This window comes from Hyaena hyaena, unplaced genomic scaffold, assembly GCF_003009895.1.
Source record: "Hyaena hyaena isolate Hyena2069 unplaced genomic scaffold, ASM300989v1 scaffold_662, whole genome shotgun sequence".
Classification (NCBI taxonomy): Eukaryota; Metazoa; Chordata; class Mammalia; order Carnivora; family Hyaenidae; genus Hyaena; species Hyaena hyaena.
The window spans coordinates 51257-71944 of NW_024081291.1; the positions used below are offsets into that span (position 1 = coordinate 51257).

A 20688-nucleotide genomic window follows, 5' to 3' on the forward strand; every position below is an offset into this window, starting at 1 on the left:
CAAGTATGAAAGCTATAAGGTTTCTAGAAGAAAATAAATAGGAGAATATCCTTATGATCTCGATAAGTACCAAGACTTCTTAGACAAAACATAAAACAGCACTAAACTTAAAAGAAAAAGAATTAAAAATTTTCCTTCATGTCAATTAGACACTTCTGCTCTTTAAAAGCCAAGCTATAGATTGGAAAGAAACATTTATAAGACAAATATTTGAAATGGATTTACATATAACATATATACACGTACCTATAAACAAATTTCAAACAACCCAATTTTTAAAAATGAGCAAAAGCTTTGAATAGATTCTGCACAACAGGAAAAGTATAAATAGTCCATTCATTCATGAAATAAAATTCAACATCATTAGCTGTTTGTCATAAGCAAAATCCAAACTAAAATCAGAAATACCACACACTAAGATGGCTAAAATTAGAAAGGTTGCTAATACTAAGTGTTGGTGAAGATGTGGAAATACCAGAACTCCCTTATAGGCTTGTGTGTGTGTGTGGTGGGGGCGGGGTGGGGGGGAGGTGTGTGTGTGAAATATATAAACACTCTGGAGGACAGTTTGGCAGAATCTCACAAAGTTAAGCCTATACCTACTTACTGACGTGGACATTCTATCCCTAAATAAGTAGCCAAGAGAAGTGAAAACATATATTCACAAAAGACATATATGTACAAATGTTTGCAGCACCTTTTGCTCTTAATAGTGAAAAATTTTAAGCAACCACTCAAGTGTCCATCAGCAGGTAAGCAAGTAAACAAATTATGGAATATCCATGCAATGGAATATTACCCTACAATAAAAATGAACTAATTGCTGATGCATCTAATGACATAGATCCCACTCAAAAATACTTTGTTGAATAAAAACAATCAGGAAAGAAGAGTATATGCCGAATCATTCCATATATGAAACCCTACAACAGGCAAAGCTGATCTGCAAGTGGCAGAAAATGGATTGGTGATTGCTCACGGATAGGTGGGTGGGCAGAGAACGCAGTGCAAATGTCGATGGATGTGCTCTTATATTGATATCACTGGTGGTTGGATGGATGTGATCATTTGTAACAACTCATCCAACTGTGCACTTCAAATGTGTGCACGTTACTGGAGGTGAATTACATGTTGGTAAAGATGATATAAACAAGAAAAGAAATCTCTAGAATGAACAAAGAATGTGAACTTAATAAAAGCAAGATACCAGTCTTCAAGCAAGCTCGCATAAAAATGTTCAACTTGGTTAGTCAGGGAAAAGCCAATTATAACCACAGCGACTTATCATTTCATACCCATTATAAAGTTAAACATACATCTATCTTCAATTTCTATCCTGGGTCTGAGCCTAAGAAACAGGAAAACCTATGCCTACCAAAAGACTTGTATGAGAATGGATACAGCAGCTTTAGTTATAGGAGACTCAAACGAGAAATAAGCCAAACATTAATGAATAGGAGAATAGGTAAACAAATGTAGAATAATCCTATAATATAGTAACACTCGCCTATAAAAAGAATTGAACTAGTGATACACATAGCAATATGGAATGATCTCAAAAGCATTCCACTGAGTCAAAGAAGTTAGATCCAAGAATATACACTGTGTGAGTCTATTCATATGGACATGGACAGCCGAATCATTCTCTGGTGCAAGTTATCAGAACATGGTTGCTCACAGAAGGATAATTCCCTGGAAAGGGTTTGAAGAAACTTTCTGGGTGATAGAAATGTCCTGTTTCTTGATTAATGCGATGGTTTACATGGTTATATATATATTGGTCAAACTCCCTGATTTTAGGAATTTGAATTTAAGAACTCAAGATCAGTTACATTTCTCCATGTACATTTTATCTCAATAAAATATCTGCCGAGTCAGTTGAGTAACTATAGCCCTTATCACCCCTTTTTCTTTCAAGGATAATTTGGTTAAGAAACATATAATCCTGGATTAACATAAAACATATTTTTTCTGCCTTTCTTTGAAGAAAATTATTTTTAAATCATTACAGGCTGAAATACTATTATTGCTTCAAGTGGAATTCGGTTCTCTTTTAGCCACTAAAATATGTAATAATCCATAGTTCACATTATTGCTGGCATCATCCTATGAAGTAAAATGGTATTTGTTTTTCTGTGTAGCAGTACTTGTTTTTTTTTCCCCGAACGATTAATTATTTTATTTTGGATTCCTTTTCGATCATGAGAAAGTATTTACTACATAACAGTGAGACAGAATGGAGATGAAGATTACCTGAAATAAGAATTTATGATTAGCTGAAAGGTATGTTTGGAGACTGATTTGTTAGACAACAGAGAATAAGCATGCCTTCTGAGAGAGCCTCACCTTGTGATACTTGTTTTCACCCTTCTACTTCAGCTTTTAGCATGGCCAGCTGAGCCCCTCAGGGAAGGGGTTGGTGGAAACAGGCAGAATTAGCTGGGCATGCCACAATTCACATTTCCTCTTGCAAGAGTTGGGACAGTGTGTGTGGCTGCCTGAAAGAGAAGCCCCAGCCTTCGTCGCCTAGAGGTATCCTGGCAACCTGTCAACAAAAGGGACAGGACTGAGTTCTCTAGTAACGGACTGGAAAGATCCACAACAAGTGATGAAGAACCTTGGAAACCAACAGTAAAACAGGTATGGATTTCAGCTTTCTTTTAAGTTGAGTCCAGGAAGTTTACCAATGGACAAAGCATCCAGCAAGGAGAGAGGCGCATGAATTGAAATCACAAGGCTCTTCTTAGAGTGGGAATGGAGCGGAAACAACTTGTTTTTTTACCTAAGAGGGAAGAAACAAAATTTACTATCTTACTGAAACTTTCTAGGGTCTTTAAAAAGCATATGTATAGTGAGGAGGCCTGGGCTCTTAAAGACAGAGACGGGTATTTTCCATGGCTCTCAAAGGGTAGATGTAGAAGGAAATATAAGTTGTAGAAGTTATGGGTAGTTTATTTTCTAATGTGTCCTAAGTTATGCTGAACAAACTTCTTTTTTTAATGTTTATTTATTTTTGAGAGAGAGAAAGAGCAAGCATGAGAGAGAGAGAGAGAGAAGAGCACGAGTTGGGGAGGACAGAAAGAGAGAGAGGGAGAGAGAGAATCCCAAGCAGACTTCACGCTGTGAGCGAGTGCACAGCCCAACACAGGCCTCGAATTCACAAACTGTGAGATCATAACCTGAGCCTAACTCAAAAGTTAGTCACTTAACTCACTGAGCCACACAGGTGTGCCTAGAGCAAACAACTTTAAAAACTAAAGTCAACATTTTAAAACGTATCTGAAAGAACTATTTTTTAGGCCCTGTATTTAAAAATACTCTGAGACGTTAAGCTAATTGTGGTACATTTCTATGATGAAATAGTCTGCATGCACTAAAGCTCAAGAGGTAAAACAGTTTATAAACATGGGGAAAGGCCACTGTATGTTTTTGAAAAGAGAAGCCACAAAACAGAAAAAACACTACAATCTCATCAAACTGCGTGTGTGCATATGTGTGCACAGGCATGTGCTTAACTCAAAGAACAGATACCCAAAGGTTAACAGTGGTAGTTACTGGAAAATGATGTTGGAAGTAGTCTGTTAAATGTTCCTTAAGATTAGGAGTTGGGGGGAAAAAACCCTAACCTCTAAGATTCTAAAACACTGTCCCTTACACCCAGATAATTGAATTAGGATATATAAGTAATTCACAGAACTGTGACTTCTGTTGAAGTGACTGTATACCGCATCTAAAGACCCTGCTGGATTATTAAAGTCCATATTCTGTCATCTCTAATTCTCTAAAGATGAATATATATGTATACATATATATACACATACATATGAAAATATATATATACACACACATACATACATATGTACACACACTCTACAGAGATTTAATGATATCTCAATCACACTATCACTTAAAATAGTTCCGAATGGATGTGTTTCTTCTGAAACCTTTCATAAAATGCCACAGATAAGTGATAAAGCATGCCTAAAAGGACTTAAGAGCTATCCTAAGAGTGAGAGAAAGAAAATTTAGTTTTACTTACTTATTGAAAATTTATTTACTTATTTTGAGACAGAGAGAAAGAGCACGGAGGAAGGGCAGAGAGATAGAGGGAGACAGAGGATGCCAAGCAGGCTCCACTCTCAGTGTAGAGCCCAGCTCTGGGCTCGATCTCCTAAACTGTGAGATCATAACCTGAGCCCAAACCCAAGAGTCAGTGGCTTACGCAACTGAGCCACCCAGATGCCCCAGGAAAACTTGGTTTTACACTGGGCTTTTTACGAATCTGTGGGTTTACTTATCTGTGGGTCCCTAGTTACCCTATTTTGTACTTTACCCAAACTCCGTGTTTTCTCGGCCCTATTGTGAGCTCAGTGAGACATTTCTAAAGAAATTGCCCAATAAATAAACACCCTCCCCAGTGCACACACAGTATCCCAGTTCAGTGGCCAGCTCTTTGGGCCAGATGGCAGGAGAACAGATAGGAAACGCTGGCCGAGGGCAGGACAGCCCCGGGAAAACACGGAGAACAGATACTGCCGTGCTTAAATAGGGCAAAGAGTTCTTTATCCCGACTGGGGACACTGCTCTGCGGAGGACCGCAAACAACAGCTTCCGGCCGCGGGCACACGTGTTAGCCCGGAAGCTCACCGCACCTTCGAAGCCCTCTCTTCCTGGTGGGGTGGTGAGCTGCCAGCTGCTTTTCTGCACTTATCAGAGCTGCTTCTGGAACTGGGCACGGAGGAGTCTTTGTTCTCTTGCAAATTCTGGACCCATTTGAAATTCATGGGTTTGTAGTTTCAGCTTAAACTGAACTTCCTACAGTTCAAATCTATTTCATAGGCAAAACAGGCCTGTGCATGTCTCTGTGTCTCTCTTTCTCTGCCTTTTAAAAGGACCGACACCGTTAAGAAGCTTATACTTAACAACCACAAAAAAAACAAAAAACAAAAACAAAAAAACAAGCTCAGAGGGCATCTTGGACATCAAATAGCTCTTACAACACAACCTTGTGATGACTTAAGTGTAAATGAAGCAGAAACATATGGATTCCATTTCCCATAAATCACCCTTAAAAAAACAAAAGGGAGAATGTACTCAGCGCGATGTAGTCTGTTTGCTCGATCATAAAACATCTGAAGAATACTTGGAGGCTGATGAATCCACAATATTTACCCATTCCCATTTATAACACTGGGGAGAAAAGCCCTTGATTCGTGGCAACAGCGAATGTGCTCACATGAGGTGAGTGGACAACCCACATCCAGCGTAAGCTTCAAGATAACTGGGGTCATTGTCTCTTCCCTCTCCAGACACTCAACTGGACCTCAGCCCAAAGACACGGAAGCCCTTACTTAAATAGGCTTAGTGTGGTTTGGTACTGTGTGAGCTTTTCTCACCTTAAACAACAGAGAGTTATTTCAAGGTATTTGCTGTCTAATCCCGTTTCTGTCACTGTAGGATAACTCCAGGCTCCACCCATAATCTAGATCTGACCCCTGGTGGCAACAGCCCCACCACAAGGAATTCTGGCTTATGTTCCCTTCATAAAATCACAGCTGTTGTGCCTGCACCAGCCCCTGACGTTTTCATTAAAGGAATGAATCATGGTGATGTTTATGGAGCAGGAGAAATATTGCTTCGATGGTATCTCTGATGGTCCTGATGTCCCCTGGTTGATACAAAGCTCAAGTCTTACTCTGAAAGCTACCTACTATGCTTTTGAATACTTCATTCTTGGAACTGGTCAGGGGCTACATTCTGCCTGCAAGATTTTTTTTTTTTTTTTTTTTAATGACAGCAGCAGGAACTCAAACAGGATGTTCGCCAAGTTTGGCAAAACAGGACCCCTGCGCGTCTTGTTCTCTTCTACCCAGTCATTATTGACTGCGCCTCTCTGCCTAACTCAAAAACAGCACGTGCCCCTCATCTCAAACCCTGTAACAACCCCACAAGGTAAAGCATTTGTTTCCTTGCTTTACAGGTGAGAAACTGGGTTTAGAGGCTTTAAGCGACTTGCCTCTCGCCACAAGGCTAATCCAAAGCGAATCTGCAATTGAACCTGTCTGTCTTTCTGGGGCTCGATGACTCCTCTTCCACACCCTCCTGCAAGACCTGGATGCCAGAATCCCATACGGGATAGTCTGACCTCAAAAGAGAGAGTCGCTTTCCACAATATGCCTTTAGTCACGAGAAAAGACTCAGCATCAGTTGAGTTTTATAAGACTGCATTGAATTTGAAAAGGTCTGTATTTAAACATGTGCAGAAAGTGTCCTGTGGTAAATTAGAAAGAAAGGGTGGATGTTATGCTTTAAATACAGACTTTTAAAACTAAAAAACGAACAAACTAACTAAATAACTAAGTAAATAAAGGTGTATTTGATACACCAGAGTCTTGCCCAACACATCTCAAATCCCTGAGGACTCTTTGCCCTCTTTGCCCCCCAGACAGTATTACTCACCTAGTTTTTCATCATTATTCTCTCCACGTCATTATAGGTATATCTTTTTTTTTTTTTTTTTTTTTTTTGCTAAATGCCCACCAAGTAGGAAATTTTAATACCGCAAACTTTCTGTTTATGTATGATGGCCCCTTGGTGGACCAGAAGCCAATGAATTATCTAAAATTATGTCACCCCCACAGCCAATTTATACCGCCTCCATGGAATGCGTGCCTAAGGGACATACATCCAACGAGCTGATAGCGTTGGCCTCCGATAATCTGTGGTCAAGCTGATACACAGAAAAAGAGACCAAGAAGACACAGAAACCATGGAAACCTCCCTAAACTTCCAAAACAAAAGGCACAGCAAACCATCCTTCAACTGTGTTCAAGAGAAAACTGGATTTGTTTGGGAAGGCCAATGAGGGTATGGTGTTTTCTGTGCACTTGAGCGGTTTATCACGGAACCAGACCTCTTGGAGCTGAAGTGGGCTTTAAAATAGCCTTTAGTTCAGCCAACTGTCTTCAGGCAAAAATACATAACTGGTCTGACTTTTTTAAATTGATGAGGTTGAGGACATTAACTTATTTGTTTATGTGCCACAGATTTCAAACTCAGACTCCAATAAAAAAAAATTGTCCAAGGACTCTCTTGCTTTATACTTGGCATAATAAAAAGCACCTCCAGGGTGGAAAGAAGGCTTTCTTTCTTTTGATCTCCCTTCCTATGGATGGGGGATTTTTTTTTTTTTTTCAGTATTCTATCTAAGGGCTCCACCGATAGTAAAATATTTTGGATATGCTGTGTTGTAAATCCTCCTCTCGCTGAGGCCCGAGATGCTAGGTCTTAAATGTTTGCTATGAATCTGGACAACTTTTCACAAATTCTGGCTCTGAAATCTGTCTGGCATGTCTCTTCATTTTGCTTCTCTTCCTCTTTTTTGACACCCACTAAATTCAGCCAAACACAGGACGTGGACAGAGTAGGTACCCAGCAAATTTTTACCCGCAAAGCTGGGCACCCACCTTTCATGTTGTTGAAAATGATGATGTGGGTGGCTTGCTTATAGATAATGCAAAGTTACAAGATGTTAAGGCCAGATGAATCCTTAAAGGTTTCTGCTTAATATACTATAAACATTTTGAAATAATTCTGCCTCTCTTTTCAGAGAACTGGCAGAGGGCCAATGCCTTCTGGCATGCGAGCAATAAATGTTTAATAAATACTTAATCACCAGTTTATTGCCCACGGATTTCTAAAGCTGGTTTAAATTAGAGTGTTCATGGCTGGTAACAGTCTAATATTTTACCTTTCCATGTGCATTTTATGAAGGGCATTTCAATCCCTTAATTGAAAACAGTAAGTTATAAAGGGGACTCCCTCTTATTCTTTCCACAGATCTGAGAGAGAGAGAGAGAGAGGTGTTTCTTCCCTAGTAGTTGGCTTCCCTGATTAGCCTTATCTCTCAAGCATTTTTAATTTCTTCCATTCTACTGGCCTCTTCCCCTCAGACTTCGGGCAGTCTCCAGTGTCTTCTGTCTTCAAAGACAATAATCTGTGCAGCCACGCTCTTCTTGATAAAGAGTGGTCCAAGTCACTGCCCCCTTCTCCTGGCAATCCTTCCATTTTATGCCCTCTTGGCCAATCATCTGGTTTCTATCCCTTTCTCTCCCCGAAGCATCTTAGCATCTTAGCAATTTCAGTGGCATCCCAATGAATTCATCTAATGGTTTTTCCACTTTCCAACACCCTTAGAGATACTGATGTATTTAACGTGGTCACCGTCCCGTCTGTTAGAAATTCTCTCCTTTTAACCACCCACCTATTCCCAAAACAGTACACCCTCCTCAGACTAACTTTAAGACTTGATGGATATAAGTACAATCCAGTCAAGAAGTGAAGACCCCCAAAGCATCACTCGTTACTTGCAGCCTACAGTCGCTGATGTAGAGGCTGTGGGTCACCACCCGAGATGAATAAGGAGAGACATAGCAACCAGGCAGCTGGCATTAGGGAACACTATAATCAGACCCAGAAAGAAAGAAGGGAGGTCGCTCTTGTTACAGTGTGCCACATTTTGTGTCAGGCAATGTGCTACTGAGTAGTCCCTCTGCTATGATAGGATGCAGTTTTCTGTCTCTCTTCGCTCCCCGATTTCCTGCAGATCTTTGCTAGGACAGAAATTTGAGTGGAGTGGTAATTCACGAAAGCTTTACAGAAGAAGGGGCTGATGTCAGCAAGATCAACTTTGGGTGCCTCGCAGAGGCTCACCACGGGAGAGGCAGACTATGCCTTAGGACCAAGCCGTAAGCTTTCAGACTACAACAGACCATGTATCCCCTGCCCTCGCAAGGTACCTAATGAAGCTGGATTGAGGGTATATGGTAAGGAACCCCAGGAAAAGACAACATTGTCCAGACACCCACCCTCGTCTGACTCTATGACCCAGAATAAAACTTGGAAGGAAAATCATCCTCTGAATCAGTACTTCTCTACTGGGGATGATTCCTCCCGTCACCCCAGGGACATGTGGCAATGTCTGGAGTGATTCTGGGTTGTCGTATATGAGGTTGTGGGAGTGCTACCGGCATCTAGTGGGTAGAGACCAGGCATGTGGCTAAACATACCCTTCAAAGCACAGTGCAGTCCTCCACAGCAAGGAATCATCTGGTGCAAAGTGTCAGAAGGGCCAAGGTTGAGCCTGGTGCTCTAGACAATCTGTGTGTTCAAACTGAGCATACTTTCTTTCCAGAAGGCCGTGTCAACAGGCTCTTTCAGACTCATGGTGCATAACTAAGGGATTACATTACACATGAAGCAGCAGGCTGAGAAAGCCTAAGGAATTTAGTCATATTTCTGCAGCCAACAAGGGAAGCCACCTCGGAACTGTGAACAAAGCCCCTGCCTGCCTGATGCCTTTCCCACATCACCTACCCAAGCAGCGAGGCGGCAGACTGTATCGTGTGTGACTGAGTGTAAAATCACTTCTGCAGTGTAAAAGCCAGTTATGGGAAGGGCAAGGACAGAGAGCTGAGATGAGCCTTCTGCCATGAAAGGTGTAATGGAATGAAAGTAGGCAGGAATACAGCTAGGAGCTGTTCAAGCGTGGGCAAGTGCATGCTCTGAGGTTCAAGGCCAAAGCCCGGTGATAGGAAGATCTTAAGACAAGTTCAACTGGACTGGTCAAGGGCAGCCATACCAAAATTCACTCTTAGATGAACTACAGACTGACTGAGGCTCTTGAGGGGTGATGATCCCCGTCAGGTGAACATCGTTGTAACCAAGTCCTACTTTGAATGTGACCTGTTTGTTACATCCTGTGAGGCTTCAGCCACTACACTCTCCTGTCCCCGCAGCCTGCACTCCAAACAACAACTCCCTCTCTTCCCTAATGCTCCTTCTCAGGGCAGTTACTCAAACTCAACCACTGAATTTTTTTTTAATTTAAATGTTTATTTATTTTAAGAGAGAGAGAGATACAGAGCATGTGTGGGAGGGGCAGAGAGAGAGAGGGAGACACAGCATCTGAAGCAGGCTCCAGGCTCCAAGCTGTCAGCATAGAACCTGACACGGGGCTCGGACCCACCAACTATGAGATCATGACCTGAGCTGATGTTGGATGCTTAACTTACTGAGCCACCCAGGTGCCCCATCACAACCACTGAGTTTTGAACTTGCCAGCTAGGGAGGTACTGCCTGGGATTCACAGTGTTAATGATAAAGTGTCTTTCCAATATCAGCCTCAAAATGAGAATGTTTATTTTCTATAGTTGTGGTATCCCTGCTTTAACAAGCATTAGCCATCTCTATTGTCTAAACGTTATCTCTCTTCATTTTTGTAGAGTCATCTAAGATTCAGAGGGAGAAATTACCCATCCAGTTTAACGTAGAGCCAAGAAGAATATGCTTTTTGTTTGCTCTGTCCTTTGCTACTACATTCATTTTTTTTCAATGAGCAATACATAGATATGTGTGTATACACACGCACATACACACACACGCACACAAACACAGGCAATGTGTAGAGGTTTTCTTGAGTAGGAGAGGCACATATATGAAAAATTAAAGAATATTCATGAAATAATACATTCTTTTCTCACCTCTGACTCACCAGGCTCCCACTCCAGGACCTAACCTAGCCACAATCTTTATTACCAGTTTCTTGTGCATCCTTCTAGAAAGCCTATGCATGGACAGACATATACCTATGTGGAAATACTGTCTCATGCCCTACAGGCTAGTGACCTTCCATTCCTCTTTATGGCCACCCCAGCTTCTATTGCTCAAGATGAGGCATGACAAAACAGATGACACATTTGTCCTGTGGAAGGAAAACTCCGTGACTCAGATAGACACAAATTGTTCCACACACCTTTCATCCTCATTACCAGGTAACCTTGCCAAGATCAAGTGGTGACATTCTGATTTACCACTAAGCAGACTGGACACAACACACATTTGACGAGAATCTGCAACTCAAATACCAAAAAGAAAAAAAAATATTTTCTTAAGGCCTCTGAGTTTCATAACTGAACTTGCTTTTTTGGCTTTGTTGAAAACATTACTTTCCTTTCAGTTCAATGGGCACAGTCTATCTGAAAGAATAAACACGGGACTCCCCCCAAACTTCCAATTCATCACCAAATCCTCTTTATTTAAGAGCCAGTTTCACCATATCCTTGAAATCTCCATTTAGCATCTCCGAGAAAGAGGAGCAAGGAGCCCCACTATTTTCACCAGCCAGATATGGCTGAGCCAAATCCACGGTCCGGGTACCAAATGCAAATTTGGCTCCCTATGGCTTTACCATTTGCAAGAATCTGTGTCCAGATAAACCAGGGATACATTTCTCTTGGCTCTTATAGAGACCCTGGTAAATAGTGACTTCAGCCCTCCTAAGGTTTTTGTACGGGTTGCCTGAAAGTGGACAATTTTCACAAGTTTGCTTTGGCACCGACGGCATGGATTTTTATTGAAACTCACAGTTGTTTTCATGGGCACCGCGGTCTGCCAGCAGATCTCTGTAGGCACCTCCCAGCCAATTCGATGAGAACTATGTGCACTTGAAACGTGCCAAATGTTGTAAGAAGTGACACATCCTCCAACCCGTGGCTTGCCTGCATATGACCACTGATTCACTCGCGCTTTTGTTTTAAGGACACTCTGTCAAGTGTGTCGGCAGCATTTCTGAAGTCACACAGCCATTTCTTTATCGAAGGTTACTCTGGGTTTTCCCTGCAAAGATTTCTTTTGGTCTGGAGTTAGACTCCGTGGACTCTATCCTATCACAAAGGTAAGGCCGCAGGAAAAAGAAGTTCCTTTGGAGCATACATTTTCCAGTGAGTTAAACAAAGATTTGGTTGGAAGAAGATCAGAAGGTAGCCCGAAACTATTCTCAAAATGCCCTTTGTCACCAGTGGGAATGAACGATGATGTAGGAGCCTTCAAATAAACATGCAGAGGTATTTTGAGACAAAAAAGACATCTGTTGTTTTTATGCTGCCATATGTAAATCATCACATAATCACCAGGAAGTCAAACTGAAATGGGCTCAGCTTGCCATCTACAAGGTACTTGCCCCAAAACGGAGAAGTCTTCCCACACTTTTCCTTAATTTTCTGATTTTTTCTATATTCCATTTTATCCTACTTTGTGTCGTTACAAAATCTTTTAGAATTTTACTTCATGAGGGGCACCTGGGTGGCTCAGGTTTGCATCTGAGTTTGGCTCAGGTCATAATCTCATCATTCACGAGTTGGAGCCCCATATCGGGCTCTGTGCTGACAGCTCAGAGCCTGGAGCCTGCTTGAGAATCTGAGTCTCCCTCTCTCTCTCTCTCTCCTTCCCCCACTTGTGCTCCCTCTCTCTCTTAAAAGTCAATAAATATACATTAAAAACATTTTAAAAATTTACTTTATGAGACAGTTAAGAAGGCTTAGCTTATTAATAGCTTGACCTTAAAATAGCAAAATTTTCATTTTTAAAATGAGACCCAAATCCTCAAAGGCAGTTACTTCATCTTTACAAAGAACCTTCTTGGTAAATTTTCGCTAAGGTCAGAAAACCAATGCAAAGCAGAAAAAAAGATGTCCATGAACATAGATTGTTTTTAGCTGCTCGAGTGAAAAAATATTTCATACCAACTGAAAAAAACCCTGTATTTTACAATTTTTACCTTCCCTGCAATTATACAAGCTGTAATGTTTTTCCTTTGAATTCTCCTGGGTTACACAGCACTCTTAGACCTCGAGATTGTAAAAACAAAAACCCTTTCCAAAATCACATGGGTAAAGTCTCAACCTGCTGTTAAAAATACTGCTGATAGGCCTGTGCTTCATTCTGCAGGCAGCTTTCACAGGCTGTGTGATCGCAGAGAGCCTCAGGGAGCAGCAAAGAACTGTGGGGAGCATGGCCTTCTATAGTACCCTGTCCCTGGACATAGGGCATGGTCCCTCCCTTGGGACACCTCCCAAGATTCCCCACCTTATTGGCTCTTTCCTATTTCTTTTTTCAATATTTATTTATTTTGAGAGAGATAGAAAGAGGGAGAGAGAGAGAGTGCATGAGCACATGTGTGAGTGGGGGAGGGGCAGAGAAAGAAGGAGAGAGAATCCCAAGCAGCCTCCATACTCAGCATGGAGCCCAACTGAGGACTGACCCAACAACTATGGGATCTTGACGTGAGCTGTTATCAAGAGTGGGATGTTTAACCAGCTGAGCCACCCAGGCACCCTTGCTCTTTCCTATTTCTTAAAAAAAAAAAAAGAAAGAAAGAAAGAAAGAAGAAAAAAGAAAAAAGAAAAAAAAATGATTACTTATCCCATCTTCCCTTCTACCTGGGGAAAGTCATGTCATCAAGCTCTGGCTAAAAAGAGGTAAGAAAAAGTTCATTAGAGCAGCCCTCCTCAAATTTGACTGTATACACAAATCACCTGAGGATCTCGTTAATATATAGATCTGAATCAGTCATCAGGATGGGGCTTGGGACGTTGCATTTTAATTAGTTGCTAGCTGAGGGATGATGCTATGACTTGAGGACCACAGTCTGAGTAGCAAGGAATTAGAGGGCTTCTGGCAAGGATTTTCTTCCTTGATTTTGACAGAGGTGTACAAAGAGAAAGCTGCTTCCAGTGCTTCCTCCAGCTTCCTGCTTTTGAATAGGAGTGAAGAAGCATGTGAGCATGGGCTGTGTATTGACAAGGAATGGAAGCCAATGCTGAGATCAGCCACGGAGAAGGAGAGAAGGCATCTAGGAATTTGATGATGTCATTATGTTGCTGAAGTTATTTTGGAACCTCCTATCTCTAGACTTCTTATTTTACTGGGATAAAAATATCATGATGGTTTAAGTCACCATTTGTCAGGGTGACTGTTAATTGCAACCAAACAGTTCTTATTTATTATATGAACGAAGGTGATCCATTTAGGACTGGGTTTTGATCAATCAGCCCAGAGGCCGATGCCATCTTTTATAGCCTGCAGAGAATCCATGGGCTTGGGGGATGGGAATACTATGGCTGCAAGTTTTCTGGAAGTAAAGAACATTCATGTGCTTCCAGAAAGAAAATTTACTCAGAAGATTCTGGCAACTTGGTTTTTATAACCTGGCACAGAAGTAGGGAATAGAGAATGTAGAGATACAAAAGATACTGAAGTATTTCTTCTACTGTCTTATTCTTCTAATGAAACTATGCTGTGGAATGAGAGCCTCAGTTTTGTTTCCCATGGTGGACTCAGAAAGCGATGCTAGCTGTTGAAATTCATTGGCTCTCAAAGGTATTTTTTGATGTTCCAACCTGACAATATGGGTTGAAGGATTACAGTAAGTTAACTAATGTGTCTTCTTTTGGAAAAACCTCACACTTGCTTCTACTAATACTGAATAAACACGTGTGTGTGTGTGTGTGTGTGTGTGTGTGTGTGTGTGTAATTTTGTCAACAATGCATTTTTAATTTCTTTGGTTTACCTTAAGTATCTTTCACCCCAGTGAACTCTGATCTTTCCAATTCTCTTCAAATCTGTGATAGCTTGTTTTTCACTGTCTCAATTTTCTCATTTTAGTAGTCGTGCTACAAACTTATCTTCTGTAACAAAAAAAAAAGAAAGAAAGAAAGAAAAGAAAAGTAGGTACACTTAGATAGAAATTTATTTGTATGTCTCATTTAACAATCTGCATGAAAATAATGCAAGACAGAGAAGCAGTTTCACAGTGTCAAGGACTCAAGTTTCTTGTATCTTGTTGCCCAGCCATCATGGGGTTTCTGCCTCATGGTCTGAGGTGGCTGCTTGAGTTCCCCCACTACATCATATCTCTGATCCGACCAGCTGCAAGGAGAAATAAGAAATGGAAGAGATGTCCACCTAATTAAAATCCATACAAGCCTTTAAAGACCATGTGCCAGGTGAAGCTCAAATCTTGCTACTAAATAAAGAAATGAAGAATGTACTGGGGGACAGGCAGTCTCTGCCACATGCACTGGTCACCTGGCTTAGAGGGATTGTGCCACAACAGAGATTTAAAAAACACCCCAAATATTGTTGTTTCAGATACACTGGTTTATTTGGAGTACTATCAGCGCCAGAAAAGAGGTAAAGATGATTCAAAGCATAGCCCCCTTTCTGTCTGTCACTCTGGTCTAGCTACCATGACCTCATATTTGTACTATGAGACAGGACTATAATGAAAAAAATGAATACAAACTAATATAAGTGAGATTTTTGGGATTCCGTGGCATTTCTATATCAATGCTAGAAGCATCCATAACAATGAGAAGGGACATTTGTATTAACTGCTACAGTCAGAGCTTTGGTTTAGCTGCCTTTGCCCTTGACATAAGGCAGTGCACGTTGGCTCAGCAATTACAGTATGGTGGCAGGAGCATTTCTAACGTGTACTTTCAAAAAAGCTGCTGCTTTGTTCATTCTTATTGCCATAGTGATCTGGGTCAGAAGAGATGATCAGAGATGGCACATTGAAGTCAAAAGAATTGGCTGCAAAACACAGTAAGAGTTTCCTGAGAACCTTCAGGACTACTTTGGAAGAGTGTGACGAATGCTGGCTTTTCCACATAACAAGGGAAGCATAGCCAGACAAATCCTGGTTGGTAATTGTCCATTTCCATTCTTGCTTTGACTATTATGAGAATGTATTCTTCATTCAAAAGTCCTCACAATTCCACATCTCCCAATGATGGCTAAATCTGTATGGTTTGAGCCCATTTGATCCCATCTTCCACTGGTTAATGCTTCCATCTGTTAGAGACCCACACCACTCTCGTTCCCATTTCATTGGCCAAAGGAAATCATCAAAAGCTAAAGGAAGACAGGGAATAAAAGAACTACAACATACCCAGAAGGAGGAGAATCAGAATATTCATAATGGTCAAATGACTGTCAGAGTACTGAAATAGTGGATTGCAAGTGTCATATGATAGGACTGAAAATATTAATTATGATGATTGCTGTCGCCAAATCGAAGCTAAATTACTCCACCTAATTTTGGCGCCAGCAATGATGTGGGAAACAAAGGCAAGAGAAAAATTTCCTTGCTACTTACAGCCCATTGACAAGTCCTTGAAACAGGCAGAGTGACCTTCTTCCAGGAGCTCAGCTGTTTTGATGTTAACACTTTGCTAAAGGCAAAAGGCAGTCTTAGTTTAACGTTATCCCAACCTCCAGGATCCAAGAAGTCTCCTTTAATATGTAGACATTCCTCTGGAAACCTCCTTTATCTCTACGCACCAAGATATACGTTGGCAATCATCCTCCAAGTATATGACCCACTACTAAACATCTGAAGGGTCTCATGACTAAGGTTTTATTAGACAATAATAAATGACCTTTTCTAAACAATAGCTAGCCCCCTCAAGGTCACAGAAACCTTGCTTGCAAAATTCCTTAGATACTTACATTATCCCTAATCTCGTCCCAACTCTAAAGTATATAAACAGTCACCTGCCCGACCTCAGTGCAGCTCTTTCTGACAACGGTCCCATCCCTGTGGGCTCATAAGAATTCTTCCTTGACCGTTAGCTCCAAACCCCAACATTCCACATCAGTAACTGCATTAATCACTACCCTGCCCAGCGAGTGCCGCTCTTCATGACTCCTTAAGATACAGGGGTGTGCCTCCTAATGTCTGAGCTAACAGTACAAAAGAAACCATGACTCTGTGGGTCCACATTATATTGAGAAACTAGTCATGCAGCAAAAAAGGTCTCACATTTATGTTTAAAAGAAGTTACATTCCCAAGGTATGTTCTAGTTTCCTCTAGAATGCCTATGCTGGATAGGGCTGGGATTTGGAAAATTTGAATAGGGTATGATTTGGAACTATTTCATCATCATTTTGGGGTTAATATCTTCTTTTCACTCTCCACCCCTGCTTCCCAAGTCCTCCAGAAGTCTGATACCCACACCTGAGCTTTCACATTCCAAAGGGAAGTCCTGATTAGGGACTGTTTCACTCAAAAGTCACAGTCAAAATTTAACTGTACTGTGACCCATTCTTTAAGGACACAACTCTTTGAAAAAAATAATTTGTTGCAAAGTATTTACAGCTGAAAGGAATAGAATATGAAATCCTTTCCTCTAATAAATTTACAAATTAACAAAAGTTTTCAATATTTTAAGCCAAAGGGGAAAGAAACAAGAGGAATTTCAGTCTTCAGAAAAAGAATTATGTGAGTTCTCTTTGAACAGAACTTCCCTTGAGAGTTTCCCTCAAATCACTCCATAGGCCTTGAAATGATCATTATAAACATAAATAATATCTTTTAAAATTCTTCTGCTGTTACAATAACCTAACTGATATCATCTGATGCTGGCAGTTTAACTGACTGACCTCTAATTCACTGCCTTATATTAGGACTGGAATACTTTCGTGGGAAAGAAAGCTTGGAGTATCAACTCAATAGATAAATCAAGGATTAAATCCAATTACTGATGTGTGTTAAATGCAAAAGAAATGTTCAAATATTCCTACACACAATCCCCTCTCCAGGCACACTATTTTCTTTTCATTTTTTATCTCCCACATGGGCTCCTTGCTTAGTGATCTTCCATGTGCCATTATCTCTACTGAAGTACATTTACCCTCCTTCCCTATATCACCTTAGGTTTCTGCTATTTCTTTACTCTTCAGGATTTATAGAAATGTTACGTCTTCTAGGAAGCCCCACAAGACACTGGATTGGGGGATGAGCCCTATTTATGTGTTTCCATAGGACATCTATCTCCCATTCAAAGTACCGGCCACTCTGTAGACTGGTCCGTTATCACCTGTACTAATGAAAGCTTCTTCAAGATGGGAATGATGCCTCCCTTGGTCATCATCAGCCTTCTTTGTATGTCAGGAATAGTACATGACAGAGCACTCAAAAGGACCCTTGGAGTAAATTAATTAATATATTTCACATTGTAGAACATTGTCTCTTCCCAATATTCTAACTGGTTGTTGAATCTAACAATCTAACATTGCCTGATGTTAGGGTTCTAAAATTTAACTATCTCAGTAAAGTAACAATAAACATGGATAAATTTACTCTATTAGACATGGATCTGGTCAGATTGATACGCTATCTATAAACAGATAAATAATTCCACTGTCAGGTTAAACAAAATATGTAAAATATGTAAAAGGCTGTAAACACAAAGGTGCTCCTAGGAGTCTTCTTTATCAGACTAAAATATTAGATGTAGTCCAAATGCTCACCATGAGGGGATTATTTAAATAAATTATAGGGTGAGCCACTGAATAATAATATGTAGCCAATCGAAACGATGGCTGTGAACAAAAAGGGGTCTGAGGAGACTCACAACACGGAAAAGCCATCTAATAAAATGTTAACTAATTAAGAAGTAAGACATGAAATTGTACCAACATCATTATTTTAACTGTGAAAACATGCATGTGAAAAGGAATAAAGTAAGGATTACATTAGAATGGTTTGGCTGTGAGTTATTTTCTTTTTAGCCCACGTTTGAAATTCATCCACTTATGTTACATTTCTAGTTAAAGTATGTAATAAAGGTATTTGTGACTTTACATGTCAATGATTCTGTATTGCAGGTGACAAAATAAGAGTCTGAGGCACCGTTATAGTTGAAAGTTTAAAAGTTAAGGTGCTGAGACTGGAAGCTACTATTGACTGGATAAAAGTAGATAATTTACTTCAGGTGGTAAATTTAAAAAAATTTTTAATGTTTATTTATTTTTGAGAGAGAGAGTGCAAACGAGGGAGGGGCAGAGAAAGAGGGAGACACAGAATGCAAAGCAGGCTCTGCTGACAGCGCAGAGCCTAAGGTGGGGCTCAAACTCACGAACCATGAGATCATAATCTAAGTCGAAGTCAGACACTTAACCCACTGAGCCACCCAAGCGCCCCTTAATGTGATAAATTAAAAGAGAATAAATTACTAGTCTAATAACAAAGATTCCTTCTGCAGAACTCTTTTTAAAGACAGAAAGAAGACGATGGCATTACTTCCCCAGCAAGGATGGAAGCAGACCTAAAGGTGGCAATTTGGAGTCACGATAGGAAATGCTTGGGCATACATGTGTCTTCAGAAACAGAAACGCTACATTTTCATGTGAAACACCTGAATGACCGGGTGCCAAAAAAAGCAGGAGAGATGTAAAGGTAGAACAAGAAAATAACGAAACAAGGGAGTATTTCAGAAAGGAAATACCATGCCAGGCCTTGGCTCAAAAGCAAAAGTCTTTTTGTGCAGGGGAGGGTTCACAGCATCTATTACATGCACAGTCAATCACCAAAAACAAAACCCATCTGTTTAAGATTAACGTTCGTAGTAAACATTTTAAAGGAAGGAATGTGGAAGGCAAATACATATTGTGAAATGAAATCTACACTCTGTGGATAAGTAATACTTCCTTTAAAAGAATTGCAGTGCTCCAGAACTGATTCTTTATACAAAAAGAAATAACAATTTGATGCAGGGTGGTACATTAGCAGGGCCATATTCAGTATTCAAGAGGGAAGAATATTAAGCCCCAGATCAAGCCCATACTCCCACTGTCCAGAATGCCAAAACTCCTTAGATGCAATTGACAAAAGAAAAACCTATATATAACTGGAGTGTATCCGAAAAATTAGGAACACAAATCATATATTTTAAAACCAAGACTTAGATTTATTAAATTATTTGGCTACTCTAAGAAGTTATTTATCAAGGACTTGAACACAGAATCATGATTTACCGGTTTATACTTGGACAATGGCATTGAATAAATGTAGAAGCATATATTTTAAAATATGTGTTTGAGAGAGCGAGGCTGAGGCAAACAGAATAATGAAGGCTAAATTGAGGGTTTTTTTTTCACATTTAAAAAATTATTTTAGCTAAGTTTCATGGAACGGACACATACCATACTAGATACTTAGCAAGTGGAAAGGAAAAAAAATCCTGCTTTTTATATTCCTGTTTTTTAACTATTGCTGGTTTTAAATATTTTTGTTGAGAAACATATTTTAAGAAGTCTGTCCAGTTCGGAAAAAGTGGCCTCTTGGTCAAGAGTGAATGGTCTGGAGCTGTGCTATCCAATATAATAATCACTAGCTGCATGTAGCTAGTAAATGTAAATATAAATTAATCAAAATTAAATGTAACATTTAATTCATTCTAAGTACTCAATAGCCACATGTGGCTACCATATTGCACAGCTCAAATTATAGATATTTTCCATCAGAGAAAGTTCCATTGGATAGCACTGGTCTGGGGTGAGTTTGAGAAAGGTACTACTTCACAGGAATCTTGGCTTTGGGGCCAGTAAAACTTTAAAGAAGGGGTAATAAGATCTAAAAGGAAAGGGGGTGAAAGCGGCACTGTGGAGAGGAGTTTGGGTCCTTCTTTTAGAAAAGAGGGCCTGTTGGTTATAGAAATGTCTAGGCTATTTTTATAAACACAGATACCTACCATTCATGGTGAAGGGCTCTACCCCGTTGCACCCATTTCTGTGTTTCAAACCTTTGGGAAATTCTCCTCTACACACAGCTTTGGGTCAGTGGTATCTAGGAAAGCAAAATAGTCAGTGTCCAGACACTGCAAGTGGGATGAGAGGAGATTAAAAATTCAGTAGAAATAGGAATTTAAGATCAGAGGTGATCAGCTCTCTGATCAGTGACAAAGATCAGAGATCACCCCCCTCCTTATTCCAACCTGCGCCCGAGTAAGCATCTCCAGAGATGGGTTTACATCAATTATCATTTAAAGTGTATTTATGTTTT

General features: G+C 40.3%; 1 protein-coding gene across 8 annotated transcripts in view; it reads right to left on the bottom strand.

The window, feature by feature from the left end:
- ZNF474 (zinc finger protein 474) overlaps positions 1 to 20472 on the bottom strand; it is a 68860-nt gene extending 48388 nt beyond the window's left edge. For 3 of the 8 annotated variants that reach the window (XM_039216914.1, XM_039216910.1, XM_039216911.1), the window contains exons 1-4: positions 16352 to 16461; positions 15999 to 16074; positions 14409 to 14526; positions 2347 to 2545 (exon numbers count right to left, since the gene is read on the bottom strand). The gene's annotated coding sequence lies outside the window, so the exon portion shown is untranslated. The other 5 variants (XM_039216916.1, XM_039216918.1, XM_039216917.1 and 2 more) reach the window with 5 other exon arrangements.
- Between the last annotated feature and the right edge of the window lie 216 nt (positions 20473 to 20688).